Genomic DNA, 23,030 nt, shown 5'->3' on the forward strand with positions numbered 1-23,030 from the left:
CACCACCTGGGGCTGTGGTCTCAGAGCAAAGCCCTTTGTTTAAACACCTCCCAGAGGTGCTGGGGTCACCCTGGGGCTCACACACCCTGTCCTCATCCCTGTCCCCATCCCTGTCCCCATCCCTATCCCACCCCTGCTGCCCCTCACCAGCTCCCAGAGGGCACAGAAGTGCTCATGGGTGTCCTGTAAACCACTGAAATTCTGGGCTGTACAAAATTCTGATGTATAAACCTTTCACCTGCCTCCCTGAGGTGGTCAGGTAAGAATTAAAGATATCAGTGACCCTTCCCCATTGGTGTAGGGCTGCTAATCCTCAGCACTGCCCAAATTTATTTTTTTTCAGGGCAGCTTTCTCTCTCCTTTTTGGTTTTTTTTTTTGGGGTTTTTTTTTTTTTTTTTTTTTTTTGGTTTTTTGTTCCTGACCAATCCATGGATGTGGTTAATTTAAGGTTTAAAAGGCTTTTGCTCACACATACACACACACCCATATATGTTTTCCACTGAAGTCTGTGCTTTTTCCTAGACCCACCCAAATTCCAGTACATAGCTCACTCTTGTGCCAAACTTCCCTACTCTCCTTGCAATGAGTGGAAAAATGCCCTTTTTTTCCACTCCTGCACATTTTAGAGGGAGAACCATGTAGAGGAGAAGGAAGAATTTAGTTGTACCTGCATTTTCAGAGCAGAATTAGGAAAGAACCTCAGTGTTGTCCATGGGAATGCTTTGCTCCTAAGGTTTATGAGGTTCTGAGCCCCAGTGTTTGCTTGGGACTCTGAGCTGGAACTGTGGAGTGCCAAGGAGATTTAAAAATTAATAAAAGTGAAGCAAAAATAGCTGTTGGTTGATAAAACTCCATTTTTGTTCATATGAGGTACTTAACATTCCTGATTGTTCTGGTATTTTAGGTGAGGGCTGAGAGAAAAATCAAAGATTATTGGTGAGAAACACTGGGGAGTTTCAGGTGGAAATGGCTTCAGCTGTGTCATTCTCTGCCCCCTTTCATGGGGCATTTTGGGCTACCAGCAAATTCATGGAATCCCAGAATTATTTGGGTGGGGAGGGACCTTAAAGCTCATCCAATTCCAACCCTCAGCCATGGGCAGGGACACCTTCCACTCTCCCAGGTTGTTCTAAACCCTGGATTTGAACTTGGGGAAGTGTAAACCAAGGGCTGTAACAACACACAAGCTCCATCCCAAGCCTTTCCCATTTCTCTGGGCTCCATGGGGATTCCCTGATGCCTGGTTAAGGCTGGTCCCCCTGATTTCCTCTTCTCAGGGAAGGCATTAATTAATTATTTCTGCCTTGCAGAGCTCCCTGTTTTCATGGAGCTTGTTGGAACATAATTTCTGAAGCCTCTGTTCATCTGCCAAGCCAAGCTGAAATTAGCCCATGGATTTAAAGATGTGGGTTGGTTTGTATCCCTGCACTCTTAGGTGATGGAAATTAAAATAGGCCAGGTTAATTATTTATCCTTTCCATCAGCAACATGCTAACATTCTAGAGGAGCTTATTGTCACTCATATATCTGCAAAAGTTGGAATAAAAATAGATATATTTTTAGGAAAAAGCTGTCTCCTGAGTTTTTTGACTGGGAGGTTACACAGCCCTGCTCTGTTGTGTCTTCCAGATAAACTCCCAAGGAATCAGAGGGAAAAGAATCTTTGTTTTCCTCCTTGCTTTCCCAAATTGCTTGATCCCTGCCAATTTCCATGACACAGACCCCTCAGTCTGCTGCAGAGACTGTGGCTTCTGAAAGGGAGGAAATAGCATGAAAGTACTGGTGCACATCAATGTTTTTGGATTTTCTTGCCAAACCAGAGATATCAAAACAAAATTAAAAATTAAAAAAAAAAAAAAGGCAAAAAAATCTTCAACTTTTCTGGCAAAATTTAAAAAAAAAAACCCAAGCAACAGAACATAAAAGGTCATTCTGGTTGTTGGTTCAAACTAAAAGTAAACCTTTCCTTCTGAGGTTTGCACAGAAATGTGTGTGAGCGTGTGTCATTTAAATCAGGCGAGGAACAAAACATTGCTTGGAGTGACAGATTGTGACCTCTCGCTTCCACAAAGCCAAAATAAATTTTTTTTACTGATCAAAATTCTGGGTGGCTTTTTTTTTTTCACCTAAACCTGCATTTTCAGCCCATGAGACTTGTGGTTGAAAAGCTTCAGCCAACCGTAGGGACCACACGGGTTGGTTTGGTGACAGGTGACACTTGGAGGGACACAGACTGTCCAGGTTTTTGGGATCTGGGAACACAGCTACCATCACAATTCCCTCCTCATTTTCCTTGTCCTCACAGCTTCTTAGGAACCTCCATAAAAGCAGTGATAATGTGCCCAAACAAGAGAAAAAAAATCTCACGCTGCTTTTCAAAGCGTTTCCTTACCGTCAAAGGAGCTGGTTTATTTACACACCCCTTATCTTTATGGCTGCTCCTTTATGATCCCATGTCATCTCCAAAGCTCCTGCAATCTTTTACAGTTTGGGAGCTGGGGAAGGTCCAGCTTTGATCACTGGAGTCATCAGGCTGAATAGAACATTGTTCCTGCTCCGCCGAGAATTTTTTCCGACTGCGCTCAGGACACCGCAAACTTATTTTTAAAACCCTCAGCAGCTCCTCTACCTTGTTTTTCTGTGATTTTTACAGATGCCGTGGGTTTCAGGAGGCACTTTGATGTTTTCCAAGCTGCCTGATTTATGAGAACAAAAAATACCACCGTTCCCCAATTATTTTCTGTCGCCTTGTAATAAGGCTCGATGCATCAATGGAAATTCAGTCTAGGCACAAAGAGTAACTGGGGAATGAGGAAATCAACTGCATGTCCCACAAGAGATCATTCTTCCAGTGGAAAAATCAACCTTTTTGATCTCTAACCCTCTGTACTTTTCCTGTAATATTTAATAAAGCCTCCATTTTCATTGGAAAACACACTTGATGGGAAATGTGTAACTGGTAGACATTTCTGTTATTTTAGTGCTGTTTATATTCCATTTTAGTGCTGTTTGGACAGAATTTGTATTTTGGAGGTGAGTGTTGAAGATAAGTGGTGGCAAAAAGCAGCTGAGCAGGGCTGTGAATATCTCAAATAGCAGCAATTTCAGATGGGGTGAAGATCATGGCATTGCTGGAAGCCCAGGGACTGTCACTCCACCAGCCAGGTGGCAGCTCAGTGCCAGAGCAGAAAACTCCTCCATTCACTGTTCTGGTGACACCCTGTCAAAGCCAGCCCTTCCTGAAGTAAAAACCTTTTATGATAACTGCTCCCTTGCTCAAACTTCTGCTCTGCAGGCAGATTGGTGCCACAGCATCTCCCAAATCCACCTTGTCTTCCAGTCCAGAGTTTCAGTTTATTAATTAACATTTCCCAGGGCTCCTCCTGCTCACAGCCTTTCTCATCTGTCCCACTCAAAAATTCAGGAATAAAAATAATCTTGTTTATTTTCTGCTATTTTGACCATTTTAATTTGTCCTTCATTAATTCAAACACATCTTTCATTTCTTTATACCCCTCAAGGTCACAGTCTAACCTTTCCACAGCTGCTGCCCTGACCCCATGGCTCTGCTTTCTTCTGCTCTTTGTTGGCATCTCATTCCTCTTTGTCCTCTAATCAGTCCCTGGGGGTTTCTTTCCTCATTTAGACTTCTCCCATCCCACAATAGCTTCCCATGTGACATAAATAAAATTCCCCTCTTCCCCATATCCTGAAAATCCACCTGTTTTGAGATACAATTTCCACAAACTTCTCCCCATCATTGTATTCACCAACAAAGTTCCTCCTGTGTGTCCCTCACTGTTAGATCTGAAATTATTTACAGCAGACCCAAAGTTTTCCTTTTTGTTTGTCCAACTGCAAAGTGTGTAAGGACCTGCTTTGCTCTGAGAAATAATTTGTTCTGACTGCAGGCTATGGTCAGCATCTGAATGGATAGTAAGTGATTTATTTCCTTGAAAGCATGCATTTTTCCAGGATGGGAACCTGAGATACTTTGAGGGATGGATGTTTCCATCTCCCTGCAGTGCCTGATGGTCTGAGATCACACCTTGAACTTTTAGACAGCTGAAATTGTCTTTTTCTCTATAGCAAGGTGAGAGCTTTTGAAAGCTGCCAAGTTAATTTATTCCATGAAAATCAGCTGTTCCAGTGTATGTGAAGGTACCCCTCTCCTCCTGAAAGGATGAGAATTACACATGTTAATTACCTGGTACAGGGGTGCATTTTAAATTACAATATCCCAAATAAATACAGGTCAGTCTGAGCTGTACTGCTGAAGGCTTTCAGGTGAAATCCCATGGGAAATGCTGTGCTCTGTGGGATCCCAGGTGAGATTACACACCATGATGTGCCTTTCCAACACACATGCAGTTTAGTTGTTGTAAAACATGCAAATTATGCACTGAAGATTATGAATGAGTTTCTTATATAAGAACAACCCAGCTAGGAATCTAAAATCAAATGTAGGGTATCTGTTCTATTTTCAAGTTTCTTGCCTGTGACATTCCCTGCCACAGGTCAGCTTGGTTTCAACATGCTAATATGGAAATTGTCACAACAACCTTCACCAAAATAGGGATTCATCAAACCTGAAGGTTTAAAAGGCTCCCTCATCCATGATCACAGAATCCCAGAATCATCAAGGTGGGAAGAAAGCTTCAAACTCAAGCCCAAGCTTCCAGCTCATCCAGTGCCACCCCAGTGCCACCAGCATCACCCCAAGCCCTATCCCCAAGGGCCACATCTAGACTGTCACTAAAGCTCAACTTAACTTCATCTGATCCCTTTGGCTTTGTAGGAACCTGACCTTTGGGTGGGAGGGACCATCCTGGAGACTCCTCACAGCCCTCCAGGTGCTGGGGCTGGCAGCAGATGAGTTGTAAGTTGGAGCACCCTGAATGTTTGCTGGATGTGCAGGTGCCTTTTGCTTTTATTTCATGGGATCACCAAGGTGGGCAGAGCCCCTGAGGATCCCCCAGTGCCACCCCAGTGCCACCAGCATCACCCCAGCCCTGTCCCCAAGGGCCACATCCAGCCTGTGCTGAGCACTGCCCCAGACAGTGACTGCAAACCTCCCTGGGCAGCTCATCCCAATCCTGACCACTCTGCCAGGGGAATTTTCTTTCCCAATCTCCACCCTGAGCCTGCCCTGCTGCAATTTGAGGCCATTTCCTCTGCTCCTGTCCCTGCCCCTCCTGTCAGGGAGCTGTGCAGAGCCACAAGGTCCCCCCTGAAACTCTTCTCTCCTTCTCACCACGCTTCACCTGCCATTTATTTAGCAAGATGGGAGCCAGTGATGAGTTGCTAAAGAGCAAAAAGCTAAATCAGAATTATTTGGTGGCCTGTAGTGCCTCAAGCTGAGCAAAGCTGAAGATCAGGAGCAATTTCTGTTAACAACACCTGGAGTTTTAAGAACTCAGCAAATTCTGTTTGGTTTTGAGGGGAATGAGGATCTGGTTGTTCTTCCAGCTTTTTTTGCAGATTTCACTCTAAATATTTCAGCTATATAGAAAAGTGCTTAAATCAAAGCTTCTTGTGCGAGCAGAAATGTTGTTATTGTTATTATTGATTTCTAAGGCATTTTCAATCTTTATGTAACATCATGGGTGGTTGACTAATTTTTTGTATTTCTCTTCATCTCTTGTAATTCTAAAGCAGTCACAGACAAAAGCTTTTCATTGATGATATAATCATTATTTAAAAGATCTAAACAAGCACATTTAGAAGCATGGTGTCCTCTCATACCTTTTCACTGTTAATCAACCAGAAATACACCTGCAAAGCCAGAACCCTCCACTGAGGTTCAGCAGGAGGATAAATCACTGGGGCTGCCCCACTGAAATGTGTTTTTCTGCATTTCTGCACCAAAAAACCCAAAGATATTTTCTTAAAATAAGATTTTATGCTCCCAGTCTGAGACCTTAAAAGAGCAGAGAGATTTATTACCAATAAGTATTTTTTGGGTGATGATCAACTCACAGCTTTGGACATTTCAGTCTGACAAGAAAAAACATCAATGCTAAATTTTGTACATTTTTGTTCATAAAATACAGTTAAAGTTAAATTTTATCAATTTTTGTTTAAAAATTTTATATTTAAGGTAAAGTGCTCTTTTGTTGTTGTTGTTTGGAGTTTCTTTGGATAATTTTTTAGGATTTTTTAGAATGCAACAACAGAACAGAGTGGGAAAATATGTACAGGACCAGGAATCCCAATGGACTCCCTTACAACAGATAATTTTCTGCCTATTCTTAGGAAAAAAGGAGTTTTAATCTAAAAATATTAAGCTGAGGACAGTCCAGAGATCAACTACCAAGAGGCAAAAATTGTGCCAGTCAACCAAACTCAATGTGGGGCTAAAATAAAATGTTGCCTTGAAATTGTTTTTGCTTTTCATCCTAATTTTGTGAGAAAATTTTGCCATTTGCATAAGAAAATGAATCAGGATTGTAACTCCAACACCTCCTCCCAGATGCTGAGACACTTTTGGTCTCCTCTGAAAATTATTTTTTTTTGCTTGGGTGAGAGGCTGGAGGAATTCAGGAAAAAAAAACAGCTGGCATGGGAGTTTCCAGGGTGGGCAGCTTGGAATGGATCATTGCTGAGCAGAAAACAAGGGGAAATTTGGGGGAATTTCACAGACAAGGGCAGAAAATTATATTTATCTGGTTGCCATTTTCCTTGGGAAATTAAGAATGAAATTAAAATCATTTAACCAGAAGAATTTATTCACTGGTCAAAATGTAAACCTCTATTTTATCCTATTTATTCTGGTTACTTTATTTTATTTGTATCTGTTTTATTATATGGTTTTTTCAGGCTGTGCATTTCTAGAGAGGAGAAGGGAAATTTTGATTTGACATATTTTACCCTTTTCACCAGTTCATGCTAATATAACTTTTAAAGTCATCTAAGTAGGTGCATTGTTATATATTATATATTATCTATTATTATATATTATCTGTTCCCTACAGATAATGATAATATATTAAACAGATAACCATTTTTATCATATATTCTCAGTGCAAAAGTGCTAGTTTAGATAAGGAAAAGTTAATGATGTGAAACCACATTGAACCAACAGTGAAACTCCTCAGTTAAAACAATGGAGATTAATCTGATCAGGTTATACTCTTGTCCCAAAGTTTATTTTACTTTATGATTTTTGAGTCTGACAAAGCACAGACAAATCCAGCTGAGGATCTCCATAAGAAAAACCAAGCAGAAAGGAGCCAAATATGATTTTAATTGGGACCAACCCTTGTCCCAGCACTTTCCTCTCACCAGAGGCAGCAGAAATTTTGCAGAAGGTTCTGCTGGGAGAGGAAATTTCCAAACACCTTTCTGCCCAGTGGGTGTAAAGAGCTGCAGGGGTGTTGTCCCAAAGTCCCTCTCCATGTCCAAGCCATGTTTGTCCAGTGAAGGGTGACAATACCTCAGCCCTCACTCCTGTCACACCTTGTTCCCTTCCTGCCTGAGCTCTGCCTTGCTGTGACCCTCAGGCTGGGCTGGGCACACAATTCCCTGCCCTGGCCATGCAGGATAATTTCCTGCTCTTGGCAGGGGGCAGGGATGCTCTGCTTTGTGATGGGTTTGTGCATTTCACAGCACTCAGCAGGCAGAGACTGAGCAGCAGATTCATTTCATGCACAGCCAGTCCTTGGGAGCTGCTTTTCCCCTGTTGGCTCCAGAACATGCACGTGATTTTTGCCAAATTCTTTTCCATATTAGCACCAAACTCTTTATCCTATTACCACCAAGTTATTTGCCATATTGCCACCAAGTTCTTCTCCACATTACCACCAAGTTCTTTTCCATATTAATACCAAGCCCTTTGCCATATTAACACCAAGTTCTTTACCATATTAACATTAAGCCCTTTCCCATATTAACATCAATTTCTTTACCATATCAACATCAAGCCCTTTACCATATTAACACCAAGTTCTTTACCATATTAACACCAAGCTCTTCACCATATTAACATCAACTTCTTTACCATATTAACATGAAGTTATTTGTCATATTAACATCAAGTTCTTTGCCATATTAACTCCAAGCCCTTTGCCATATTAACAAACACATCCATTCACACTGAATGCTGAAATGATGCTCAAGTCTGTAATAACTCACTCGAGTCATTCATAACTTCTCTCATTCCAAGGGGTTAAGGACAGCTCAGCTTTCAGATATTTATCATTTAGTGAATTCCTTCCTAGTAAATTGACAAAGGTGATTTTAACTGTTTCATACAATAATCAATAATCTTTAAAATATTCATACACATATAAAGTTCCTCTAAAAGTAAAGAGTTTTCACTCCATCAAGCAAACAAACCAAAGAGGCATCACCCCAAAACCTGCCTTGTTTTTCCTTGAAGAAGAGTGAATCAAAATTAATTTCAAAATGCTCTGAGGTTCAGCATGTAAAACAGTAACATTTCTGTTTTTCTTGGTCCTTCCCAGCCTTGGTCTCCACCTGTTCCCAAAGAACACAGCCTGTCTCTGTGCACTGTGTCTGAGGAGAGGGAAACAGCACAGGAGGCAGAAATAATATTCCAGACTGCTTTAATGAAATCTGGATAAATCAATAAAAAAATTCAGCTGCAATCAGGGCTGTGGGCTAATGACTTGTTTGCTTCATTGCATGAGGAGCCAGGATAAAAAAGAACTACTTGTTTTCATTTGAAATTCTATAAAAAGTAACAGACTGAATTATTGTATGTACGTTGGAAGGCTGAAGCCCAAGTCATCTGCTGCTGTTTTTGTCTCTAGGCCATGCCTCATTTACTGGGATGAAATTCCTGGGGAAGTTTTTGGTCTGGTCTATAACTCTGCTTTGTAAAAGTGATGCCAGTTTGTACTGTGCAATAGCACCATGTCACAGTCCAGGTTTTCTTCCTCCCTCCTGTTAGCTGGTTATTAAAGAGAGCAGAGAGCATTGTGACATTTTACAGCCAGGAAAATAAAGAAGATATTTCTTCAGCAGCAAATCTCCTTCCCCCTCAATTAAAAAAAAAATCACAAGAAAACATAGACTTGGTAGGTAAATATACAAACACTGTGATCAGAAAAACCCTGGAAATGCTTCTAAATACAGCATGGGAGGGAACAAGGTTAGTTAAAAAGTGCTTGGATACTCCTGGTTCACAAAGGAAAGCCAGCTTTGTTCCTCTTCACAACCTGCACCTCATGGAGAAAAAGAGATTTTATCTGTGACTCTCCTGCAGCACAACCCCAGTGTGAAAATAAAAAGGGAGGAGTAGAAAAGTGGAGGGGAATTTGCACCACGAGTGCAAATTGTGATTGAGGAAAAGCCAGACCTGTCGAAAACAAGTTGTGTGAAGACACAGGCAAAAGTTGGAAGACAATGCCTGAAGTTCTCCAACTCAGACATGTTTACATTCTCTACACCTTCCACAGAAAACTGACATTCTCTTTTCTTATACACAAAGGTAACAGGGGCAGGATAAAGCTCCAGGTTTTCCCACCATGCCAATGAAAACTGATTTATGCATTGGAAAAAAGAGCAAGAGCTGGCTGAAAGTTCTGATTCCAACACTCTAAACAGCACTCAGGATTTATACAGGAAAAAAAATCCCTGGCAGGCAAACAGTGACAAAGACAGGTTCAGCATCTGTCCCCTTCCCCAAATATAAAAACCTCAGCCCCATGCATTACAAACCCACATTAAGTGCTTTACATCAGTGGAAAGACCAAACCATCACAGCTTTTGCTTAATTGCTGAGCTGCCTCTATGTCAAAAAAGGCACAATTTTATAAACATTTTTTTTTCTTTTACACACAGTTTCTAAATCCTTAAACTACCAAAATATAGAATAATAGGAAAAGCACCTACTCCTTAGCTTCCAGTTCCACACAGCTCCCAAAGCACTGCTAAGCATGTATGGATTTTTGACAAATACCTCTTACCTGTAAAAGTGCAACGTTCAGATTCCTTACTAGATGTTATCGTCATGACAAGTCAAACAATCTTTTTTTATAGAAGGTTGGGCAGCTTTTCAATGTGTGCATTTAAAAAAAAAAAAAAAGGAAAAAGGAGAAAAATTCCAACATAAAACAAACCCCTCAGAGAGTCTCCCTTCCCTCGCTGTCAGTCAAAAACAAGTTGAAATAAGCCTGAGTTGGAATTACCTGAATAAAGAAACTGGAGAGAGGGAGGGAGGAGAGGGAGGGAGGGAGAAAGAGAGGAGGAAAAAAAAAAGAAAAAGAGTCCAAGAGGAGACTCAGTGATGTCAGCAGTGTGTGTTAAGGAAATCTACAGCTGAGCCCAGCAAACTTTTTAAGTGCAGAGCTCTCAACACCCAGTTCTGTGGTAAGCAAATACCTGCTTCAGAGGAAACTGATTTACTTCTGAAGAAGTCAGTTAATCTTTGAAAAAACTTCAGCCAGGCGGATCAAAGTCCCTGAAAGGCCTTATTTCCTAAATAAATAAGGTTATGGGTGGTTGCATAATGCTGAGAAAAGAGGAAGAAGGATAAAAAGCCAACATTATCAATTATCCCTTTCCTGTTGGTAAAAGGGAGATTGAAATTCATCTGAAATAAATTCAGGTTAAGATTGTCACACACTGAGCAGCTGGAATCCCTGACCACCAGGTTTTCCAGTGTTATTAATCCACAAAACTCCTTTCCTTTGGTGGCTTTTTCTGAGTTTGCCTGGGTGACTTTCTACTTTTGTTTCCCAGCTGCAGAGAGCACAGGCAGGGATGATTTGGGCAGGATTAAATCAGGTGTCTTGAAAATAGGGTTTAAAGTCTGTGCACTGCCATTGGTACCATGCTGGGATTTGGTGAGATTCCTGGGAATGCAAACTGCAGCAGGGAAAGGGAAGAACTAGAAAGGCTCATGGGATGCCCTTGGATATCATTATACTGTAATTCCTGGGAATGCCATATCCCAGCAAGCTGCTCCAGCACAGGATAGCTCAGCATCACCTGCAGGCACATCCCACAGTGCCTGGATAACTTCCTTTGCCCTTCCTTCCATTTCCCATCAAACATTCACCACCCAAACCATCCATTTCACCACCCAAACCCGTCCCGCCCCAAATTCCCAGGGAACACACCAGCCAGAGCCAAATCCCTGCTAAACAGGGATGAAAATGCCATTAACAGATATTAATAATGCCATGATATGTGACCAGAGGGAAGCAGGAGCTGGAATTCTGCTGTCAAGTGCAGCATTCAGGCAGTGCCAGTAGGCAGCAGCTGTTTTGCATTTAAAAGGGCAACACTTAGAGGTGATTTTTTTTTTTTTTCCACTTTGCCACAGACTAAAGAATTTCACACGACTTGGATTGTTCCCCGAATCCATGAACCTGTTGCACTGGTGTCTCTTTCTCTATATTTACAATGAGGGAGATGGCAACAGCTATAAATATATTTATATTTATATATAAAAATGCTTGTGAAGGTCTTTTTCTGCTTTCAGATGAGCTGTTCTGTTTGCAGAGCTTTGTCATGGGGTGAAGCACCTATGAATTGTCTTTCACTATCCAATTAAATTATGTTTAGCTGAGATTATGCATTATAAAAATTCCCAATTAAACCTTTGCCCTTCTTTACTCTGGATAAAGTTTGACAAACTTCCCTAATCATAAATGAATAATGTGCTGTTCCCACACATCCCCAAATCAGGATTTGTGGCAACATGGTGACCATGAAATCCACTGTAGTGTGAGGAGTCCTTGTGAGATCATAATATGAGAATATGCTCTGAAAGATGCACAACAGTTCAGTTTTTAATCTTCTAAAAAAAGATTTTTTTTTTTTTTTCCTAATGCTCTGTGGATTCTTATACCATTCTGGAAAACAGGGCAGCAGAGCAGAGAGTAGAATTTGAGTTGCAAGGGTATTTCCCAGCTTTATGTACTTGATTTAAATATGTAAATACCTTTCTTTGAACAGTTTTCCACCTTAAACAAGTGTCACTTCCTTGTGGGTCCCCACAAGCTCTGGGGCTGTTCCCACACTGCTGCTGAGGTGGACCAGAAGGAGAAATTAATTTGTCAGTTCATTCCCTCCAAAATGCATAAATTCACTTTTTTTTCCTGCAGATTTACCTCAGTACCAGGGTTTATAAATCTCTTTCCTTGCAGCAACCACAGGTTGAGTTAAAAAATGTGGTCTGGAGATGTTGAAATACTGATCCAAACTTCTGCATTCAATGAAGCTGAGCAATAAACCCCATGGTGATAAGGGGCTTGCTCAGGGCATTTTCAGATTTTCTGTGGATTCTGGATAAAGTTAAGTAAGAAAAAGAAGCAATAAAACTGGATCCCTGGCAGAAAAGTTAGCCTCACTCATCAAATCTGCACCTGCACCTTGATCCAAAAATCAGGTTTTTTTACTGAAAAAGTGCTTTGGGCTTCTCATGTGGAACGTGGTGCAGCTCAGAAGGATGTGTGCAGTGTGGAAGGGGAAAATCCACAGCCACTCTTCAAAGCCTTATCTCTTTTTCTCTGTTCCTGGGAATCCCCAAATGCTGAGATAAAAATCAGAGCCAGGACATAAAGAAATTGGCATTGTTATAAAAAACAGAGAAATGGTTCTTGCACAAAACAAGTTCAGGCAGGGGTGTCACCTGAGAACTGCTAAACACCTATTTGTGCTTTTACACAACTAAATCCACATGTGAAGTGAGCCTTGTCTTGTTAAACAGAGATATTTGTGCTTTGTGTACTCTATGTTTTCTTCAATTTTTGAAGACAGTCCTCTAGTTTTTGCATTTTTCCCACATGCTTCAGAGTATTCATCTATTCATCAAACATTTCACCTGATTCTTACTGATTAAGTTCTTGTCAAGAGCAGGATTGAAAGGGTTAAAATTCATTATGGAGATTCCCATGAAATAAAGGTAAAGCATTGTGCCTGAAGGTGCTGCAGGAAATGCAAGTCATGGAATTGTACAATAGTTTGAGTTGGAAGGGACCTTAAAAATCATCCAGTGCCATGGCAGGGACACCATCCACAATTCCAGGTTGTTCCAAACCCCAACTGGAATTGAACATTTCAGGGATCCAGGGGCAGCCACAGCTGCTCTGGCAATTCCATCCCACCCCCTCCCCACCCTGCCAATTCCTAATTCCCAATGTCTCATCTAGCCCTGCCCTCTGGCAGTGGGAGCCATTCCCTGTGTCTGTCCCTCCATTCCCTGTGTCTGTCCCTCCATTCCCTGTGTCCTGTCCCTCCATTCCCTGTGTCCTGTCCCTCCATTCCCTGTGTCTGTCCCTCCATTCCCTGTGTCCTGTCCCTCCATCCCTTGGGAATTGTCTCTCTCCATGTTTCCTGCAGCTCCTTCAGGCCCTGCAAGGCCACACTGAGCTCAGCCAAAGCTTCTCCTGTGCAGGTGAACAATCCCAGCTGTGCCAGCCTTTCCTGCCAGCAGAGCTGCTCCATCCTCTGCTCATCCTGCTGCCTCCTCTGGGCTCTGCAGCAGCTCCAGCTCCTCCCTGGACTGTCCTGTGGACACCAACAGGGACAGGAATCTTCACACTTCAGAAAACCAGACACCACACTTACATGTGCTCTTAGCATGCCTGACACACATTTTTCTATCTTTTTTCCCTTGTCACATCTTTGGCACTGGAGCAATGGCCACCTTGAGGAATTCACAGCCCATTTTCCCAGCCTGGTTTAGTACAAGCCCTTCACAATGTGTTCTTTGCATTGTGAGAGGTTGTGGCTGACACTGCAGCTCCTGGGGGAGGTTTGTGCACATGGAAAGCACATAATTGGAACAGGATTTTATTCTGCCTGACAAGCTTCACACAGAAGGATCTGGCTGAGGAGAGCCCAGCTCTGTTCTCAATGAAGTGAGCAGTGACCTCTGTGGAAACCCTGTTACCACAGCTTTCCAAAACTTCATCCCAAGGAATCTGGACATGAGAAGGCTGCACTTGCTGAGATGTGTCTTATCTGTTCACATCAGGGAAGGTGATTGTTCTTCATCCAGCTGGCTCAGGGTTTCAGACCCCCAGCTCCACTGCCGTCCTGTGAGGGATGGAAGGACTTTGACAGCTTCTAAATATAAGTTTCTGCCCAGAATTTTAACTTCTTGATGACAGAAATACTCACATATTGCCACCCAAGATAGCAAGAGGATTTCCAGGTAGCAGAAAGCTCTGGAGGAAAAGCAGCCTCTGAGAAAAGCCACTCATTCCCAGGCACATTTGGCTGCCTTCTCCCTGGCTGTGGAAATGAGCATCTTCTGGGTTTGGTTCTTTCCCAGAGATGGGGAAGATTCACAAGCAGAAATTCAGATCCAAGCTGGCTTTCCACACCAGAGTGAAAATGACAATGGGCTTCAGCTCCAAGAGGGATTTTAATTTCCCCTCCCCTGCCAATCTGGTCAAAATGTCCAAAGCAGCAAAAATTCACCTCAGATTCCTGGAACTGCTCCTCGTGTCTTTGCTTTGTGGCACTCTGTGGTGGGTGCATGCTTGGTTTGCCACATCATGAGCCAGCAGCATGCCTGAACATCCCCATGGAAGTTCAGCTCACATCACTGGGAGCTGCCCAGCAGGCAAAGCTGTTTCCTGCAGCACTTCCAAGGGCAGACAATTCTCCAGGTCCCTCAGGTCAGAGCTGTAGCATGAGGTTGGATTTGTTGAGGATTGAATCCAAGCTCGTGGAAAACTGTGTTCTGCAAGACATAATCCTGAGTATTGTTCTCAGCTGCAAGCAGGATGTCTGGCCCAAGAATGAGCCAGGGTTATGGTCTAGAGGAGCTGCTCCAGGGGACACAGGGCTGGAAACATCCAGCTGACCACGAGAAACAGAGGCAGCTTTGCCTGGGCTATCATTTCTCTCCCCTTGTCCCATGGTGATCTCTCTCTTGGGTGTTCTATTGTTGTTGGATGCTACTGGGAACCAGGAAGAAAGCAGCCTTGAAGCCTTGAGTTTCTCAGGCTGCACAAGGACAAGGAATTATAACAATGATTATGCACCTGCAGGGTGTGTGAGAGCCATGTGAGTGTCTCGTGATGTTTTGCAGAAAGCATGATTTCAAAGAGGTATTGCCTTCTTGGACCTTGAGTCTTTTCTACTCTGTCTTTCACATACTACCCTATAAAGTGTAGTGTTTCTCTAAATAAAGCTCTCTCCCTCTTTTGCTTCTCCATTTCACCAGGAACTATGTTGCATTATCCTTTCTGTCACTCTCCTATAGCCACAAACACAGCATTCTGTGGTTTTTCCTCAAGTGTGAATTTCCCTAGTTAAGAGCTGCCCTGATCCCAGGAATCCTCCTGGGAGCTGCTGGAAAACCTCATCTCCTCAACCTCCTGTTGATGTGGCACAAGGAGCATTCCTCTATCAAAGAGAAACTTTCATCTCCAATTTCATGTGTCTTCAGTAGCACACTTTGGAGGAGAACAGTGGGAAGGGAAATATCTCCTAATCACATTTCAGTTTGTTTGGATCACTAAATCTGCAAAATCCACTCTGTATTTTCCAACCATGGGGTACAATATCTAATTCTCTAGCATGTTTCTCAGCAGTGTCCAGCAGGTAGATTGGGGTTTTTTTTCCTTACCTTTAAAACTTCTGGGATATTTTAATGGAGCTTTGCTTTGGAATAATTTGAGAAATAATGGTTTATTTTACTTGAAAACTTCTTTTCATGAGCACCAATGAGATCCCTGTGAAAATATCTGTTTGGAATTTTCTTTACTGAATTTCTTTGAGCTGTGACTATTTGGGACAAAAATGTGGCTACTGGTTTCAGATAGCCAGACTAGATGGCCTCTCAGGAAGCAGCAGTAAAAAGGCAGAGCAAATTAAATGAGTACCTTTGTGCATTTTTAAATGTGTCTTCCTGGAAAAATAACTCTACTGGCTTGAATGAAAGGACCTGAAGTGTGTGCTTTTGCCAAACTTTATCCAAGAGGATTAAGAAGTGAGCCTACAGACAAGTCTTGAGGTTGACAAAGCACAGAACTACAGAAAGTGCACAAAAAGAGGGTCATACAGGGAAGGGCACAGAGTTTTTAGTACAGGGTGTGTGTACTAATACTGTCCTGAAGTTTGCAATCACCAACAGAGATTGTGGCACAAGATCACATGGAAAGTGATCTCCCAAACACCAAGGGCAAACATTTGCCCAGACAGGGATGAAAAGGCTCAACTTCAAATTTTTGCATTAAGCACAGTTGTCATTGTTGATCTGCAGAGCTCAGCTTTCAGAGGAAGTAAAATCCAGTCCATGATGTGGCAGGGGAAGCAAGTGGTGGCTCCACAACAGGAGGATGGACAGGGGTGCTGGCTGCACCCATTGTCACCAGGATTGCACCACAGTCTCCATCACAACCTCCTATTTCCATGTGCCATGAGCATTGCAAAATGCTGACCTTTGGGGCTGCATTTTTCCATGCTTGCTCCCTGCCCCAAAGGTGAATTCTTTCAGAATTTCTGAGCAGAATCTTTTCAGGGACCATGGCTATTATTTTTGGCTGTTGCCAGGGCAGCTTGCCTGGGGTAGATTGAATAACAACTGGTTTGTTCCTCTGAGCTACAATAAATCCCACCATCCATCATGTGAAGGAGAAAATGAAAAGCATGAAAAACAAATCAGAGCTCTCCTGATTTTAATGTTTGCAAGGATTGTTTGGGCTTGCAAATGGCAGCAGGTGAAGAAAAGAGAGATTTAACTGGGAGATACTGCCCCGACCAAGATTCTCCTTTAATGTCAATTAACTCCACCATATTTATAGCAGTAGTTGGTTTCAGGCACAACTGTTGAAAAGTAGTGTTAAATACAATCTTAAAGATACCAGGAGTGGAGACTGGGTCTGATTTGTCCCTCTGAGTGTCTCTAACATGGGACACTTGCTTTTCTCAAGCAGTTAATTAAGAATTGAAGGCTTGCACATTCCCATCCATTGCCACAGGCTGGGTCACTCAGTGTCAAGGACATTAAATATTTTCAATTTCTCAAAAAACAAGACACTTGAAAGAGCCTTAAAACATGGATGTAGATGCTGAATTAAAGGTACTCATGGATGAAAATGCTCTCTAGGGGCTTTCCAGACCACAGACAATGCACTAGGATTGAGATGCTGAGCAGCACTCAAAGCCACAAACAACCCCAGAACAAAACCCCACGTCTGCTATTAGGAAATCACACCCAGGTGGCCTCATATACCCCCACACATTCTCCTGATTTTATCATCCACAGAAAATATGTCTGAAAGTTACTGTACAGACAGGAAAAGCCAGTCTCCCTACAGGCCCCAGTAAAGACTAGAGCTGTCCAAAGGTCCCTGGGAGTACAAATGTATTTATTCTGGTCTGGTCTGTGAGGCTGCACACCCTCCAGACAATGGGTCTGTCTGGGGACACGGTGCTGGAGCAGGGTCATCCCAGAGCACAGGGCTGTGTCCAGGTGGAATATTCTGGAACATCCCCAGGGAGGAGACTCCAGCCCCTCTCTGGGCTCTGCTCAGGGCTGGTCCCTGCCCAGGGCAGAAGTTGTGCCTCCTGTGCAGGGGAATTGCTGGGCTCAGCCCCTGCCCGTGGCTCTGGGGCCATTGCTGGGCCCTGGAGCAGAGCCTGGGGCTGCTCTGCCCTCCCTGCACACAGGGACAGACAGACAGACAGACAGACAGACAGGCACAGGCAGGCCCAGGCAGGGCTGAGCCCTCTCTCTGTCTCTCTCCAGGCTGAGCAGCCCCAGCTCCCTCAGCCTTTCCTGGGCAGGGAGATGCTCCAGGCCCTTGCTCAGCCCCAGCAGCTCCTGTCCCTGCTGTGCTGAGCAGCCAGAGCTGGGCTCAGCAGCCAGAGGAGCCTCCAGGGCTGGGCACAGGACAGGGTCACCCCTGCCTGGGGGGTCTCACCCCAATGCCCCCAGGACAGTCCTGGACACTCTGCTGGCTCAGGGACAGCTCGGTGTCCCCCAGCTCCTTCTCCTCAGAGCTGCTTTCCAGCATTTTTCTTTCCAAATGATTGTATTTTGCACCCAATATTGTTCCAACTTCAGCATTTAAGTGCCTGATTATCTGCTGATAATCACATGTCATTCAGCCCACCAAAACACACTGTTCATGCTCTGCCCTGATTCATATTTGACATTAAATACAACATTTCAATGCCACACTTTTAACCTCAAGCACCACAAAACACCCAGGTAAGACAAAGCTTACAGGGTTCACATAACAATCTGCTTGTTTTATAACTTCCTTTCTCTAGCTGCAACTAATTCATCCACATGCCAATTATTGCTAAATCATTCCTCCAGGTTTATTTCCAACCTAAGAGTGTCTGCCAGATCTGCAATTGCACCTGCACGTGGACCTTAACAGCAGACTTGCAGTGGCTTTGTTCTGTAATACATCCAGCTTTTATAATGCCTGATAAAAACCCAAAAGGATGATGGTGAAATCAGACTGCTTTGTCATTCACTAAATTTAGAATTTTTTTTAAATATATGAAGCAATTGCTTAACCCCATAAATCCTCACGGCTCTGTGGTGTAAGAGTTCAAGCAGAGCTTTCATCAGGGCATTAAACACCTTCAGACTGAAAGAGAGCAGGTTGAGATGGGATATTGGGAATTAGGAATTGTTCTCTGGGAGAGGCTGGGATGGGATTCCCAGAGCAGCTGTGGCTGCCCCTGGATCCCTGGAATGTTCAGCTCCAGGTTGGACATTGGGGTTGGAGCAGCCTGGGACAGTGGGAGGGGTCCCTGCCACGGATGGGGTGGAATATGATAATCTTTAAGGTCCCCTCCAACCCAAACCATTCTACAATTCCATGTTTTTCCCTATGTTTCTCCTGCTTCCCACAGCACATCTCAGCTGAATCACTGACAATGGACTCACAGGGAGTGCCTGCACTCTCCACACTTTTCCACTTATTCCTCAGCTTCTGAATCCTTGGCCACTGCAACACTCCCTGATTTGAAGCCACTCTGTCTCTTCCCCCTGTTCTGAGTCTTGAGTGCAGCCTGCTGACAATTGATTTCATCAGGACAATGAATTATACCTCTGGATTGCTTGGAATGAAAGGAACTCTTTTCCTCAGGGTTCATTCCACTATTTTCTTTACTCAGCTACCTCAAACCTCCACTTGCTCCAATACACCTTTTCAGATTTCTGTGTCCCCCCAAGGCCAGGAGTGTTATTTATCTCTTTTTGGAGGACTTCTTTTAACTCCTTCTTGGAGCAGAGTTTTCTGCTGGAGGAACTAAGCCCTTTAAACCTGGAACTGCAATCTCCTAAAGCTGGCTGAGGCAGGCTTCAAAAAATTTCACCTTTGGGCTATGTGATTCACCACTTTTTTTTTTTTTTCCACCCTAATTGTCGGTATTATTGGCCCAACTGCATTTCCAGAGAAGTTAACCCTTAGGACATTGCTCTGCTCCTTGCTTTCCTGCTCTTCCCTCAGATCTCTCCCTGCTTGTCCAGTCTCACAGTGATTTTCTCAGTGCTCTGCAAGATACTTTTACTTCTTTTGTTTCCCTTCAGCCCTGGCTTGTTTACATTTTCCACATATTGCCCATCTAGACCGTCATTAACTATGTGTACTTTTCAATAACTTCCTTCACTTGGTTTTTTATCACTTCCTTGAATATATCCCAGCAGATCTGCAGGGAGATTTCTTCATCCTTGCCAATCAGTGGCCTGAAAATCCCCCAAACCCACCTTGGCAGGAGTTGTCCCTTAGCACAGCCCTGCACTTGGACACAGGAGGTTTGAGGTGCTTTCCACAGGTGAATCAAAGCAGGAAAAACCTCCACTGTGACCACAGCTAAAAGATTTCCAGTGAATATCATGGAAAAGATTCTACTGAGCCAGTTGAGGCAGGGGATGACAACTCAAGAGAGCCATACAGGTGAGTCTGTCTCAAAAAACACCCAAAATTCCCACCTGTGTGTGGAGATAGGCTGGGTTTGCACAGCAAGATGAAACACCTTGGGCTCTGATGTGACTTTTCCTCCTGCTGCCCAAAAAGGCACCACCCTGTCCAAAAGAACTCACTGAGACACACTGATTTTCTCCTGGAGCTTGTCCATCAGGCCAAGGCCATGGAAAGGGCTCTGGATTTCCAATAAGTTGAACCTCCAGGAATCCAGAGCTATCAAAACTGAGAGAGACAATTCCTTTCCAGCGTTGGCAAGGCAGCCTCTGGATGCAGCACAATTACAAGATGTCCTGCCAGCTCTGGGCCTGGGAGCAGGCTCCAAAGCAGGTGAATCCTTCCTAAGCTGGAGTTCCACAGCAAGGAAAGCATTCCACAGAACAAAGATGAAACCAGCTGGCTGATGGAGAGGGCTGAGAGAAGTGCTCCTCTCTGAGGAGCTGCCAGCAGTTCCTGAAATGATGGTCGATTAAATGAAAGCAATTGCAGTCTGTACCTGCATTGACACGGGCACCTGTGTGTGAGTAAAACCTGAATTTGTACCCACACACTGGTAATCAATGGCAAAGAGAACAGAGGCACTTTGTAGAAGGCAGCTTTTCACACATTCCTTGGCAGACTGGAGCACTTTCACCTCCTGTGATCCCAGTGCTGGACAAGGGTGCTCTGCTTCTCTCGGGTTTCTGGAACAGCCTCACACAGATTCCCATTTTTCTATCTCTGTTCCTGACACATTTGCCAATCAAAGTACCTCTCTGTCTCCCTCGCTCTTCTTATCTCCAGAGCTTTGTTATAAAATAAAGGAAGTTGGGCTGGATGGTGTTGCCAAACTTTGAAAAGCTTCTGTAAAACTCTACATTTTCCTATAGTGCTGCAAAGCCCATATTTACCTAATAGACTGTCCAGAGTCCAAAAGAGCTTCTACAAAATTTCTGGTAAAGAGTATTTGTTTTAAGAATTGATATGCATGCCAAAAACAATGTACTGCATTTATCAGCCTGGAACTGTTACAATCTTTTCAGCAAATAACATCCCAGTTTCTGAAAAAGCCTAAAATGTGTATCTAATCCAATTGTGTCACCTCTCATTTCCTTCAAAGAAGGGGGGAAAATGCAAAGCTAAGCCTGAAATTCTGGTTTGAATTATCTGCTACTTTATCTCTAAGTGACCTCTTTGTGCAAAGCTATTACTGCAAACACAGTTTCTGAATCATTCAGTCCTCTCCAAGCCTGAAACACTGAGCTACAAGGTAGTTAATGCTATCAGCACTATCATCTTGCATTTGTGTGGGGCTTCTCATCCAAAATGTTCCAGCTCCTGGCAGGGTGATCCTTTCCCTGGGTGGGCTCTAATGTGGGTGCTGAATTCAGCACTGTAAAGGGTAAGGGGGCAAAAGAAGGGATTTACACTTTAATTCCAGTGCCACTGTTACAGAAAAAACCCTTCCATGAGGGGCAAACCAGCAACCAGAGCTCTACAGTGCCACACAACCATGGAGAAAAGGAAATTAAGAATATTCCAGGTATTGTTCTCAAATCCACTCTGTTCTCTCTGGCAGCATGGAGGGACTTAAGTGTTAGAAAGGTTCAGACCCTCTGGGAGAAAACAGAGGGCTAGAAAAGGTATTTAAACAGAGAGCCCTGGTTATTCAAGTTATGATGGAGCCCTCCTTCCAGGACAATCTGGTGTGGTAGAAGCTTTAATTGGGATGATTAAGAGCCCAGTTAATTTTCTTCATTATAATAAAGGCAGTTTAAACTAATTCCACTATTCCTCGTGGCCAGCTGTGCCAGCCCTTCACTCTTGCCATGCACCCGCCCAGAAATACCTTTCTGTCCATTTATTCCTGGTGCTTCCTCAGCAGCCAGGGGCTCCTCACTCCCCAGGGTGCTGGCAGTCAGCTCCTGAAGTTTGGGAAGTTCATCTCACCCCTGTCCTGCCCTGCTGCTCCTCAGGCTCCGTCCGTCCGTCCGTCCTTCCAGCCCTGACTGGAGCAGGTTGAGGTGGTGAGCCCAAAGGGCTGGAGAGCAAAGAAGAAAGAAGAGAATTTATACTTTGGTATTTTGGAAGCTGGAATCCAAGGAGAAGCTTAAGAACGTGACTTGAGGCCAAAATGTTTGGCTCTCCAGTTGCAGCACGGAGAGGGGCAGGTTTGTTCCTATTGCAACACCGTGGCCCGTGTCCTGCAGGAATTTTCCAACATCATGGATGTGTGGTGGGTCCAGAGGAAGCTCTCCTCCACTGCTCTGCTTCCTGATAACAGAGGAATCAGCAGCACTGCAAGAAACTCGTGTGAGATGGAGAGCCTGGGAGTCATTCCTGGGACATCCCGAGGTTACAGCTCCTCCTGCACTGTCCTCCTCAGCTGTCCTTCCATGCCCTTGTTCCAGCAGAATCATTCCCTCCAACTGTTCATTTGGCTGCTATTTCATTTATTCCAGCTGCTGACTTCGAGAAATAAAATTTTTAAAAAGCAGCATCTCACTGAAAACAGATGCTGCCTCTGTACTAAGCAAATAAATTAAATGCATAAAGCATCGCTTGTTTACGGTGCTGATTCTTTGTAAAGTTTTGCTGGTTTTATCCTTGATATTAAAATTCCAAGTATATTATATCACTATTTTTGATGCATCTGGATTAGGGAAATAGCCCATTGGCATTTTTCAGGAATACTGTAAATAAAAGGGACTAACAATTTACCACAGAAATACAGTACAGAGGAAAAAAAAACAAAAAAACAACTGAGAGCAGCTTTTACTCCTATAGAACAGACACAACTTTTCTGGCTTCCATTTCTCCACAGTCACAATTCTGTGCAATTTTTCTCTATATCCAACATGTACAAATTGAATACATTTGAGTAAATCATGGACTTCCAGCATGGATCTGCTTGTGCACACACAGGGATCCAACTGCAGGGAGAGATCACAGAACACAAGAATCATCAAGGGGGGGGATCATTCAGTGCCATCCCAGCAGCAGCATCACCCCAACCCCTGTCCCCAAGGGCCACATCCAGCCTGTCCTGAGCACTCCCCCAGACAGTGGCTGCAAACCTCCCTGGGCAATGCATTTCAATGCCTGACCACTCTTGTAGAGATTATTTTTTTTCTCATATCTAATATGACCCTCCCCTGCTGCAATTTGAGGCC

General features: G+C 43.6%; 1 protein-coding gene across 2 annotated transcripts in view; it reads right to left on the reverse strand.

The window, feature by feature from the left end:
• The window catches only part of KCNJ15 (potassium inwardly rectifying channel subfamily J member 15), a gene marked incomplete at its 5' end in the record, with an annotated part of 34,017 nt that extends 12,171 nt beyond the window's left edge, over positions 1 to 21,846 (reverse strand). Inside the window, one exon of one of the 2 annotated variants that reach the window (XM_079312614.1) lies at positions 21,707 to 21,846. Of the gene's footprint in view, positions 1 to 9,933; positions 10,294 to 21,706 lie in introns of those variants that run through there. The other variant, XM_079312612.1, reaches the window with a different exon arrangement.
• Positions 21,847 to 23,030: the final 1,184 nt, after the last annotated feature.

This window comes from Erithacus rubecula (genome assembly GCF_903797595.1).
Source record: "Erithacus rubecula genome assembly, chromosome: 1".
In the NCBI taxonomy this organism is placed as follows: Eukaryota; Metazoa; Chordata; class Aves; order Passeriformes; family Muscicapidae; genus Erithacus; species Erithacus rubecula.